This window comes from Tursiops truncatus, chromosome 19 (genome assembly GCF_011762595.2).
Source record: "Tursiops truncatus isolate mTurTru1 chromosome 19, mTurTru1.mat.Y, whole genome shotgun sequence".
Lineage (NCBI taxonomy): Eukaryota > Metazoa > Chordata > Mammalia > Artiodactyla > Delphinidae > Tursiops > Tursiops truncatus.
In genome coordinates, this window is record NC_047052.1 from 2,341,544 (window position 1) to 2,355,337 (window position 13,794).

The window sequence follows — 13,794 nt, forward strand, 5'->3', positions numbered from 1 at the left end:
TTCCCTCCTCGGTCCCTTAGGTCTCAGTTTCCTCATCTTTAGAATGGGGTAGTACCATCATCACATCGGCTTGCTGAAGGGTTTGGCGAGTTGGTGTATAAAGGTCTTAGTGTTCAAGAAATGCCACTTGTTGTTGTCGTTACTGGTGCAGCTTCACTTCAGAAAAGATGGACTCCTTTCTGTCCCTTCTTCTTTAAGGGAACCTTTTCAAATTATACACTATAGCGATTTGATTCATCATGAGCAGATTAATCCTTTATCTTGGAGTTCCGTGGCTAATAATGAGGCTGACATTTGACTCAACATTTTTCTGTTTGATTCTTGGGACTACTTTCTACCTGTAGAAAGGAACCAAAGCCACCTGCTTAGGACTCTTTCCCATCGGTCAAACTGTCCTCCAAGAAACACCAACTTCCAGAGACAGGAAGAGTGTTGAGAAGTGGCAGTAAGTGGATGCTGACACCATACAGACTTAGGCATGGGTGGGGTTCCCGTTTAATAATATAAGCAAATAAGAATAATGTCATCTCTTTTCAGTCTATTTTGTGAAATGCTATATAAAAAATAAGTAAAAGAAAAAGAACTCATGCCACAACAAAAATATGTAGTATGAATGAAGGTAAGGAGTTGGCATAGCTAAGGGCTGCCCACAGAACTAGATCTTGTAAAAATGGTCAAGAAGTCTAATTTGCAGAATGACTGAACAGACACCTTGTAGAAGAATGTGTTCAAACTTGGGTTCAAATCCCGATTTGAATTTAGCTAAGGTATTTGTCTAGGACTATATTTATGGTCTGTCTTGAGTATCAACATAAATATCTTCAGTTTATGGATGAGGAAACTGAACTCAAAGAAGTTAAGTAACTTACTGAAGGACCTGCAGCTGTTTTAGGGTGGTGTGGTGGGAAGGTGCCAAAATATGGCCGAAGATTCTCTTACTTGAGTGAGTCTAGAAAGCAGATCTTTTGGTGTGTAGAAGGTACCAGGATTAGATGTGGTCAGAGTGCGAGCCTCGTTCCTCTTCTGGGGGTTTCAGGACCCTCCTTGGACTGGGGCAAGTCAAAGCTCAGAGCTGGGATTAGGTAGGTCTCTCTGTTTGGGCTCCATTGCCCTTCCTTCTTGTTTCGTAATGGCATCCTGATTTTCCCAGGGGAGATCCTCTTACCCAATTTCCTCCCTTGCATTTGGGTTGGGCTGGCCTCGCCCTCACAGATCCAGGTTTGAACACTTTCTTAAGACCTATTGATAACTGCTGTTCATTTCCTTGAACACATGGGACAGCTCAGGGGTGGGCAGATGACCCAGGGTCATCAGTCAGAGCTGGCTGTAGCACTTTTGTTGGAGTTGTTGGGAATGTCGTCAATGCAGAGTCTTGATGACATCCTTTGAGCCTCTGTCACTGAAAGAGTCCAGGCAGGGTTTGACTTGGATAGTTGGACCAAAGTAGAAAGAACACCGTACAGAATGTTCTGACACCATCACCCTGTAATAACTAGGTCATTAAAATTGAAAGTGTTCAGATAACGCCATGCCCTAGGGAAAACCCAGGCCATGCACAGTGACCATCCCAAGAGGCCCGGTAGTGACAGTGGGGCAGCAGCACTAGGCTCTGACCCCAGGTCTGGCTGTTCACTTCCTGGACGAGGGTCAGATCCCCTTGCCAAAGCTGTTTCTTCAGCTGTGAAATGGAGACCACAGCATGACCTAGAAGGGTCGTTATGAAGATTGAATAATAATATTGATACATGGAAAGTTCATGGCTCTGAGAGCTGTGCAAATATTTGTGGGGAAGAGACGATTAATACTACTATTAGCCAGATTATTAGTACTACTAAAATATCAGCAATAATAATGACTGCTACCAATTATTGAATAGTTACTGTATCAATTAGCTCTTACTGTATTGCAAATGATTCTGAAACATAGCAGCTTAAAACCCCACCATTTATTTAACTCGTGATTCTATATAGAATTTGGGCTGGGCTCAGTGGGGAGGTTCTTCTGGTCCTGGATGAACTCATTCAGGCATCTGTGGTCGTTGGCTGGGCCAGTGCTGGGCTAGCTGGTCTGGATGGGGGACGGTTTAGTGGGGGTGACTCATCACTGCCTGTTTGGTCTCCCATCCTTCAGAGGCTAGCTGGGCTTGCCCACATGTGCATGCAGGGTTCTAGAGGGAGGGGGCAAGACCCCTTGAGGCCTGGATTCCAAATTGTTGTGCAACCATTTATGTACTGTTGGCCAAAGCAAGTCACAGAGCAGTCCAGACTTAAGGGGCAGGGAAATAGACTTCACATCATGATGGGAGAGTGACATCTCATTTCTGAGGCTGTGAAAACTTGTGACCATTTTTTTTTTTTTTCAGTTAACCACATTTGCCTTGGTCCATGTGCTGTGGACCAAAGTGAATTAATTGCTTAATACATGCTTAATGCTGGCAATGATCCTCTTAGGTCGTTCTGTTATTGATGTTGTTGTTATTATCATCCCCCTGGAATATGGGGTATGTGGCTCCGAGGTCTCAGCGTGTGTTTGGGGAGCATGGGGAGGTAGGGCCAAGACACGAGCGCCACTTCAATAGCCAAGTCTTGTCTGCCCCCAACGCATGGGGTCCTGGGGTGACCAGGACAGGTATCGACAGTAGCCGTGATTAGCTGAGGGCTCGCTGTGAATCCTCACAACAAAGTTACCAGTGCCAGGACCATTCTTATCTCCGTTTACCGGAAGAGGAGACCGAGGCACAGAGAGGGTAAGTCCTGTGTCGAGGGCACACGTCTAGAAAGAGGCAAAGATGAGATCACCTGTGCTGGGTGTCTTCCATTTGCTGTCAGGATCCCACCTCCACCTTCCCACCCTGGTCTGTGCCCCGGGAGCCTGATGTGCATGGGCTGCACCAGTGGCTTCCTTACTGTCCACCTCTTGCTTGGGTTTGGCCAGTGGGAGGCCTGGCTGGGACCAGGGGGAGGGAGGAGAGACAGGGGGAGTGTTTGTTCCCTCAGTTTTCTTCCTGCCAAGCACCAAGGCCACGGCTCTGGTCAGGTGACCCTCACCCTGATGGTACGTTGTCTGGGTTCTGGTACCCGTTCCCTTCCCTTCCCTTTGCAGCCCTGCAGAGGTACCACCCTTACTCTTACTACCTGGGGCTTCTGCACCACCCCTTGTTGGTTTCCTTAAATTCTGCCTACGTCTTGGCAGTCCCTTTGTTAAACTTTGCTCAAATTACCTCCCTTTAACGTACCATCCGATTCAAGCTGGGACCCTGAATCAAACACCAACTGACTCAGCAGTTTCTATATTTAATATTTATTGAAAAGATGAAAAGATTGGAATACTAATGACAAAAGTGCTAGGTGATACCCAAAGCTGAGCTCCTTGAATAATGAAATTGAAAGTCTTAAGATGAAAATGAGGCATAATAAGGTTGTCTCTATACTGGCCAAAGGCAGGAGGCCCTGTTTCTGTCTGGAGGGACACCAAGCATTGAATACTGTTTCTGTGTTATGTCCAAAGAGCTTGGATTGCATTTTAATTAATTTGCCTTGAAATTAACATACCCTAGTCTTTCTTGAGCCAGGCTCAAACTTTCCAGCATATCCTGTTGCAAGGAAATGCTTCCATAAATCAGAGTGAATGTGGCATTGGAGACTGGGAGGAGAGAGGGAGATATTTATATATGGGTGTTTTATATTCTGCTCTTGTGCAAAACTTTAAATATATATATTGCAAGAGACTTTCCCAGACTGGCAGCCAGTAAACCCTGAGGACGTTCTGGGTGGGGTTGTTCCTGTATCTCTAGGAGATGCGTTACAGCCAGGCATACCTGTTTATGGTGGACTGCCGGTAGAAGAGAGAAAAGTCAGATCAGACCCGGTTCCAGTCCAAGCTCTGCCACCTACTAGCTCTGTGACCTTGGCTATATTGTTTAGCCGGTCTGAGCCGCAGTTTCCTCGTGTGTAAGCTAAATGAAGGGGAGGCAGGCCAGGAGTTCCCCAAAGTCCTCAGGCACCCCCTCTACACCTCGGCCACCATATTTCTCACCAGGTGGTGCCTGAGTGGGACCTCAACAGCCATGGGGACCCCCAAACCCTCAGATCTGCACTTTGCCTGGAAGGAGTTGGCATAGCTAAGGGCTGCCCACAGAACTAGATCTTGTAAAAATGGTCAAGAAGTCTAATTTGCAGAATGACTGAACAGACACCTTGCAGAAGAATGTGTTCAAACTTGGGTTCAAATCCCGATTCTGTCCCTTGTTAGCTAAGTACCAGTGGGCAGGTGACCTCACTTCTCTGATGCTGCTTTTCCTGCACTGTGGAACGGGAGTCATTGTAGAGCTCTTGGAAGGTTGGTGGGAGGGCTCAGTGAGATGTAGTGCACATAATGCCCTCAGCCACTGCCTGGCGCAAAGTAAGTGCTCAGAGCATGGCAGCAAGAAGCCAGACAAAAAGAGAATATGTGTTCATGTACTCAACAGATATGTACTGAGCACCTGCTTAGTGTGGTCTGTGCTATGTCGAGCAGGCAGTGGAGTGATGCATGAGGTCATACAGTCTCTGCCTTTAGGGGAAGCAAGACATTATATCAATGACACAAATAGTTAAAGAATTACAATTTTTAAAATTAATTAATTAATTTTTGGCTGCATTGGGTCTTCGTTGCTGTGTGCGCGCTTTCTCTAGTTGCGGCAAGTGGGGGCTACTCTTCGTTGCGGTGAGCGGGCTTGTCATTGTGGTGGCTTCTCTCGTTGCGGAGCACGCGCGCGGGCTTCAGTAGTTGTGGCACATGGGCTCAGTAGTTGTGGCTCACGGGCTCTAGAGCGCAGGCTCAGTAGTTGTGGCTCACAGGCTTAGTTGCTCCGCGGCATGTGGGATCTTCCTGTACCAGGGCTCGAACCTATGTCCCCTGCATTGGCAGGCAGATTCTTAACCACTGCGCCACCAGGGAAGCCCAAGAATTACAATTTTTAATAAAGCTAGGATGGAAACAAATAGAATCAAGGGAAGGCTCCTAAGTTAGGAGGGAGTAATCAAGAAAGGAAGTGGCGTTTAAGTTGCAAGTTGTATTAGCTAAGGTGATGGCAGCTGCTCTGCAGATAAACCCCAGTCTCAGTGCCTAACACAATAGGAGTCTGTTTGTTGCTCATGCAACACTTGATTATGGGTTTGGTAGGCATTTCCATGTGGTGATTCAGGAACTCAGGCTCCTTTGATCTTGGGCTCAGCTGTAATAATAATAGAAGAGTTCAGCAGGGTTGCAGAATATAAGATCAATCTTCAAAAATCAATTGTGTGTTTATACACCAGCAATGAAAAAATCTGAAAATGAAATTAGGAAAACAGTTCTACGGACAGTAGCATCAAAAGGAATAAAATACTCAGGAATAAAGTTAAGGAAATGCAAAACTTATATGATGAAAACTATAAAACATTATTGGAATATATTAAAGAAGACCTAAATAAATGGAAGGACATCCTGTGTCTATATCCTGAACATTTAGAAATAAGGTACATGTGTGAAAATGCTTTCTAGATCAGAGGATAACATGAGGGGTATTTAGTGATATAATACGTATCTGACCATATGTATACAATGAATATGTATGAAAACTACTTCTTAGATCAGAGGATAGCTTGGGGAGGAATCAGTGATACAATATAATATCTGAACATGTAGAAATTTTACACACACACACACACACACACATACACACACGCTTCTTCCTACACAGGATAATGGGTCTTCAGTAACACAATTTGTATCTAACCATCTGTATTCAGTGTATGTGTATGTAAACTATTTCTTATGTCAAAGGATAGCTGGGGGTTCAGTGATACAACGTATATCTGAACCTATGTATGCAATGTATGTGTGTGAAACCACTCCCTAGATAGCTGAGGGGTTCAGCGATACAGTGTGTATCTGAACATACCCATACCATAGATCTGTATATACGATGTAAATATGACTAAAGCATGTCAGCTCCTTTCCAGTGCAAGTTCTGCCACCCTGTCCTGAATTCGATTGTTTTAGTAATAGTTTACATGGATTGAGGGCTGACTATGCGTTAGCTACTCTGCCAAGCTTTTTACATATGTTATCCCATTTAACCTTGCCAAGAAAGCTTTGTAGTTGCTCTCGTAGCACTCGAAGACTCAGAGAGGATAGTAACTTGTCCAAGGTCACCCAGTCCATTATTGGCAGAGCTGAAACTTGAACCAGGTCTGTCTGACAGGCCAGCTCTTGGCGCTAGCTGCAAGGGGTGCATGGCTGTCACTGTGTGCTGTGCTCTCCGCTTGAGCCCCAGGGGAAGGGAAAGTACTGGCTGCATCAGCCACATCTGTGGGACATGAAACCGTCACCCCCACCCCCGCCCACCTGTGGTCACATGTGAAGTGCTGGCCTGGGTCAGCAGGGTCCCTGCTGTCTGTTCTGACTGCGAAGGTGAAAGTGACACCAAGGTGGGCCCCTGGCTGCTGGCAAAGGTCTGGAGCAGCCTGAAGGGTAACGTCTAGGACTCTCCTGGGACAGGCGTCCTGTAAGCTTCCCCAGAGACCCCACAGGGAGGTGTAGTAAGACAAGACAGAAAGCAAGGACCAAGCTCCAAACACATACGGTGCAGTCTGTATCTTGTTCCCGGGTTTCCTTCCTGTGAGTTAAACTCAGGAGAAGCTCATCCTGACAGCTTTCCCAGGGGTTCGTTAGAGTGGGAAGAGGTTGGTACCACTCGGCTGGGCTCCCTCCTCTCCGTTTGCCCTGCCTGCAAGTGTGGCCCTGTGGGGTGAGAGATGCCCGGCTGAGCCACCGAATGGCTGGGTAGCCTGGCAAACCTTCTTGTGTCTGCGGACCTCAGCATCCTCGGCTGTGATGTGGGACTGACTGCCATCTTGTCGCCACGTGACAGCCGTTGTGGGCATTTAAGTGAAATCCACGGTGCCCCAAGAGGTTGGTGCGTGGCAGATGTCTGCTTAATGCCTTTTCTTCCAAGTGGTTAATAAATCTGCAAGAATAAATACGAAATGAACTTGGGAGAGTGCACTGGCCCCTCTGTGCTCTGGAACACACTGGGCCCCACACCACAGGGGTTCCTCTTGTTGTGTTCTAGAACACACTCTCTCTGCATGCTGGAGTGCACCTTCCTGGTCCTCTAGAATGCAGTCATTGGGCTCTAGAACGGTGGTTCTCCATCAGGGGTCTTCCTGCACAGTGCTTGGTGTTCTGCAGTGGTGGCGAGGGTTCGTCTCAGAGGGGATGGGGGAATGGGCAAGCAGGCTGAAGGTTTCTTGCCCCCGATAGAGCAGCTCTGTTTTAAAGATCTCTTTCATACCCTGGGAGAGATAATTATTGGAAGAAAGTGGCTCACTCCTGGGTTATGGACTGAGGCTGCAGGGTTAACAGGTTTTATGAGCACCAAGTCATGGAAGTTCAAAAATAAACAAGTTACAGGGACTAAGGTTACTGTAGGGGGTGAAATAGGGCAGGGAAAGTGGAAATCGAGTCCAGTTTTCACCCAGCCTAGAGCTGACAAGGGCTACAGAAATTCACTGTGTGTGAGCTTGGACTTTGTAGCCAGGATCCACTGGAATTAAATACTTCTGAACTCTATTATATTGTAAGACGTGGATTGGATTATGAAACTATTCCTCAGGATTGCTCCATTTGGAAAAAAAAGGGAGTTTGAAATTGATGGAACTTAAGGCAAAAATGCAAGAATTCTGGCACAAATGCATCCTTATAAAATCATTTCTGGGTGTTCCAGCCCAGGAATCATCTCTTATCACCTAATGGTTTGGGGGTCACTCTTCACCGACAGGCACATATGGTATTTTGGGGGTTTCCGTAGGACAGAGAGCCCTCACATTTGCTTCTTGGTGCTATAAAGTATCCATTTACAAGGTTAGTTCTTGGAGGAAACACTGAGAAAGTCTTTGCTGGGTGCTAATGTGTCCTTAACAGCTGTCAAACACATGATAATTTCTCCTTTGTAACACAGAGCAAGCCTCAGCTCAGAGTCATAAGAGGGCAGTTGTAGCTAACATTTTTCATTGTATTTGTATGTCCTTATTTTTTAAGGAAAAAATGATACTAGTGTTTCATTTATGACAGGGGTTTTATTTTCCTCTTAAATAATCAATTAAGCCAAATGTGAGTCTGTTTAGAGAAACAATCAAGTTGACTCAGGCAAGAATCACTGATGGATGCTAAAGCCACAAGTGAGTTTGTTGGGAACAAGGCATCAGCACTGCTCAGCCCTTGTCCCTGCAGATTACTTTAATTACAGAGGAAAGGAAAGGTGCATTTACAGTGGGGAACCCTGGGGGACCCCACCTTTACCAAGCCATCAAAATTTACAGCATCATTAATGGGACACAAATGACATCATGGGCCCCTGATATGACGCCCTGAGGACTCAACGTCACTGCTGGGGTATTCCTGCGCAAAACACATAATCTGAATCTAACAGTGAGGTCCCATCAGACTAACCCAAATTGAGGGAAATTCTACAAGACAACTGGCCTGTGCCCTCCCAAAATGCCAGTGTCGGGAGAAAAGACTGAGGGATGTCCCAGATTTAAGGAGACTGAAGTGATGGGGCAACTAATGCTGCGTAATTGGGACTAGTGTGGAAGTTTGACCTCGAGCTGTGTATCTGATGACAGCAGGGGCCTAGTGATGGCCTTCCTGAGCTGCATCGTTGTGTCATGGTTCTGTGAGAGAACGGTGTGGTTTTTAGGAGAGACACATTCAAGTGTGTCCACTCTCAAAAGGTTCTGCAACAATGACAGTAATGTCTGTGACTGTTAGTGTGTGTGTGACAGAGGAGGGGTGAGTCTAGGGGAAAGGCAGACAGTTGTTCACTTCACTAGCAATTTTTCTGTAGGTTTGACATTTTTCAAAATGAAATCTTTTTTTTTTTCGGTACGCGGGCCTCACTGTTGTGGCCTCTCCTGTTGCGGAGAACAGGCTGCGGACACGCAGGCTCAGCGGCCATGGCTCACGGGCCCAGCCGCTCCGTGGCATGTGGGATCCTCCCGGACCGGGGCACAAACCCGTGTCCCCTGCATCGGCAGGCGGACTCTCAACCACTGCGCCACCAGGGAAGCCCCCAAAATCAAATTTTTTAAAAAAGAAAAAATAGCTGGTAATTAGTGAAGGTGTGACACGCAGGTGTGAGGTGGTTACAGCATTCCTCAGGCTGAGGTTTGGGGGAAAAGGAATGAACAGACCTCTTAGGAGTCCCCGGCTTTCATGTCCAAGGGTGCCATGCACACCAGCAAATAAACTGCACCCGTATATTCCACCAAATAGAGCACATTTATAATTTAGCTGGAAAACAAAACAAACCATGAGATGCAGCAAGTATCATACAGGGGCCTATAAACATGCAGGTTCCTCTCGTAAACAGTGCATGGAAACACATCTTGACCTCCTCCTTCACCAAATGCTCTTGCAACTTAAAAATCACTCTGACCCAATTCTTTTCCCCACCCCGCGGTCTCTGGCGAGGTTACTCGTGAGTTCTGTTCGGCCCTTGCTGTCTTGCAGTCAGAGCCTCTCCAGGTGCTCACTGTCCTGCTGGCTGCCTAATTGTTATTTCTCCAGCAGAATGAACAGCACCCCCCGCCCCCCCCTCAGACGTCTGTTTAGTTTCCAAGGGGTTCCTGGTGAAAGGCAGAGAGCCTGGCCACAGCGTGCAACCTGAGACAGCCGAGCAGCCCCAGAGCAGACAAAAAGTGTGCTGTGGGCCCTGGGACGCAGCCCAAACACAATATCCTCGGCAGTGAGCACCCACAAGTGATGGTCTTCTCTGCTCCCCAGTCCGGCAGCGAGACCAGCCCACCCCAGGGCACGCCACCAGGTTGCATGTGGCTCCCAGGACCTGCCACATATTTGGAGATGCCTTAGGAAGAGGTCCTGGTTACCAGGGATACAGACCTGGGAGGGCTGGGATCCGCACCAGAATCCCTCTCTCCGTTGCACCAAGCTCTGCTCTTCCTTCGTCGCCCTTGGACCCCAGCCCCCAGCCCTTCTTCAGTGGGGAGGCTTGCTGAGTAGCCAGGTGTGGGGGCTGCTTGGGAAGTCAGCTTCCACTGTATTTGGGGCAAGGGCATGCCCTGCACCTGCTTCCCTGCTGTATCTGACAAATGTGGGGGACGCTAGGATCGGAGGGGTCTGCATCCAGGAGGATGACTTCTGTTTCTCAGTTGAGTTTACCAAGGAAAATGGGCTTGGGGTTTTTCTAGGATCAGCTTAGCCACTTGCTCCGTGCCTTTACACAAGCTGCCTGCTCTCTTTGGCCTCTGTAAACTAGGGGGTTGAACTGAACTGGTGGCCTGGCCCACTGTGTCCCATGGAACAGGGGGAGGTTATACGATGAAATATCACACCCCCATCATGGGCTGTTATAGGACCGCTCTTGTTCCCCTGGATACATGGAGGCTTTCTAGGAGTTGCTTGAATATGGATAGTTTTAAGGGAGTCAACTTCTGTAGACTTGAACTTGCCTGCCTTCCTCTTGTGGTATGTGAGAATTCTGAACAATTGGTTACATTCCTGAGACATTTAATACATACTGAAACATTGTTTTTATGTTTAGAGTCAGATGGTCTCAGATAATTATGAATAGGATTTTAAAATTCATGACTATCCAGGGTACATTTGAAAATCCTGCAGGACACAAGACAGTTTACCACTGCAGGCTGCTAAATTTGGGGGTAATTTGTTTTGCAGCAGTAAGAGCTAAGACACATGCCATGAGATGATTCTAAAGCAGAAGCTTATCAAAATAATTGGATGCTTTTGGATGCCCTTTACTAGGTGCGTAAAATGAAGCTTGGGAGGCCAGGGAACCAGCGAGTTGTGAAACCCATTTCTTCTATTTTGCCTAGCTTTACTGAGATATAATTGACACATAACACTACGTCCATTTAAGGTGTACCACGTGATGATCTGATACGTGTGTATATTATGAAATGATCACCACAGCAAGGTTAGTTAACTCCATCACTTCGCATAGTTACCATTCTTTTGTGTGTGTGGAGAGAACATTTAAGGTCTACTCTCTCAGCAGCTTTAGAGCATACAGGGCAGTGTTGTTAACTGGTCACCATGCTGTGCATTAGCTCCCAGAACTTGCCCATCTTCTTAATGGAAGTTTGTGCCCTTTGACCAATATCTCCCCATTTCTTGCACCCCCAGCTGCTGGCACCACCATCTACTCTCATTTGGCAAAACCCACTTCTAACACTGGGGAATCCAGCGCCCTGAGGGAGATACTATTTCCACACATCTCAAGCATTTCACCACAAAACAGAGCTGCTGCGGCTTATGACAGGGCCCCAGGCTGAGTCCAATCAAACCCAATGTTCCAATCAGGTTTAATAGGCGGGAAAAATGAGCGCTCCCTAAGATTGGGAGGGAGGATACTTTGTCAGTAATAATAAGCTGTCAACAGACAGGATGCTGCACAGGACACGCCTGATCGGAACCACATGTGTTCTCAGGGACTGTCTCCAAAGTGCCTGGGCCATTTGTGTGTCTGCTGCCCCTGGGAGCCCAGGTGCTGGGGACTTTGCCATCCTGTGTGCTGGTGGGATTTGCCATTTTCCTTACACATGTAGTGCCAGGCAGGCCAGAACAGAGCCTCATGCAGAGATGGTGAGCATCGTTCCATGGTCCTTCTACGTGGTGCCGGGCCACATTCCAAGGCAGGGGACCTCCCTGGGAGAGCAGACGTTTTGGAAGGAGCCTGGCTTAACCCTGTGCCTGTCAAAAGCCTAGCCTGAGGTGAGAGCTGGTCAAGAGACAATCCTGATGTGGATGTGGAAAGATCAGAACCCTCACACATTGGTGGTGGGGATGTAAAAGGGTGCAGCTGCTGTGCGTTCAGTAGGTTCAACATAAGAGTTACCCTCTGACCCAGCAATTCCACTCCTGGGTTTATACCCAAGAGAAATGAAAACAGGTGTTCAAACAAAAACTTGTACACAAATGTTCGTAGCAGCATTATTCACAATAGGTAAAAGGTGGAAACAATCCAAATGTCCATTGACAGTTGAATGGATAAACAAATATGGCCTTTTGATGCAGGAGTATTATTCAGTCTTAAAAAGGAAGGAAGCACTGATGCATGGTACAACGTGGCTGAACCTCGAAAACATTGTGCTAAGCTAAAAAAAGAGCCAGTCACAAAAGGCCCTTATTGTAGGAAATGTCCAGAATAGGTAAACCCATAGAGCCAGAAAGCAGATTAGTGGTTGCCAAGGGCTGGGAAGAAGAATGGGGGTGACTGCCAGCAGGTGCAGGTTTCCTTTTAGGTAATGAAATGATCTGAACTAGATACTGGTGACTTAGTACATTATGAATGTACTAAATGACACTAATGGACAATTTTATGTTATGCGTATCTTACCAAATTGAAAAACAATTGAAAAGGAACAATTCTAATCACAGTGGGGACCGGGAAGGAGAATTTTCCACTCACAGATGCATGGTTTGGACTTGCTTGCCGTGGGCATCCTGTAGACATTTGCATCCCTTAGACTTAAAAGCAGAGTGTTGGAGGCACCCCAAGTGAGCAGAGAGAGTGAACCCTGATTACGCAGGTGCTACAGGCCAGGTGCGGGCGAGTGTTTACACACACTCTCTCTTTTATCCCACACAACTGCCCCAGAAGGAAGGTTCTATCTCATTCTCATCTTACACTGCGGAACCCAAGGCACGGAGAGGTAAAATAGCCCTCCCTGGGTCCCAGAGCCAGTGATATGCACAGCTGGGATTTGAACTGCAAGTCCACTCAACAAAGATCTGTTGATGTGTTACTGTTGTTGAGGACAGTGAGCGCTTGGCAAGGTCCAGGATTGGGGCTCCCAGAGCCCAGTGACTCTGGCAAGAAGACATCACCTTTGGGGCTACCAGAAACTCTTGCAGTTGTCATGCTAGGGAACTGCAGAAACCAGCTCTTCTTCCGTGAGATGAAAGGCCTGGATCTGAGAAAGCCAGAGACCAAGATGGGGGCAGTGGGACAAGGACAGGTTGGGGAGGGGAGGTGACCAGTCCTGCTCATTCATTCTCCCCACAGATCCAAGAGAAGGCACAGTCACTGTTCCTGTTCCGTAGGGTAGGAACAGAGGCTCAGAGAAGCAGCATCACTTGCCCAAGGTCCCACTGTTAGGTGGGAACATCTGCCCTTTGCACCCAAAATGTAACTCTCCCGACTCTGCCAGTGATATTTTGTGTCCTGTTTCCCCTACTAAACTAACGTATGCTCATGTGGAAAATATTGGGTTGGCCAAAAGTTTCCTTTGGTTTTTAAGTAAAAATAAAAGACACATTTTTCATTTTCACCAAGAACTTCATTGAACAGCGTATTCACCGTTTTGTTCCACTACCTTCTGCCATTTTACAGGCAACTTCATAATTCCATCTTCCCAAAACTTTTTATCTTTTTGAGCAAAGAACTGTTCCAGGTACCTTTCCCAGTCTTCCAGGGAATTGAAATTTTTTCCATTAAGAGAATTTTGTAAAGACTGAAATAAATGGAAATCCGAAGGTGCAATATCTGGTGAATACGGGAGATGAATCAGAACTTCCCAGCCAAGCTGTAACAGTTTTTGCCTTGTCATTAAAGAAACATGCGGTCTTGCGTTATCCTCATGGAAGATTATGCGTTTTTCTGTTGACTAATTCTGGACGCTTTTCATTGAGTGCTGCTTTCAGTTGGTCCAGTTGGGAGCAGTACTTGTTCAAATTAATCATTTGCTTTTCCAGAAGGAGTTCATAATAGAGGACTCCCTTCCAATC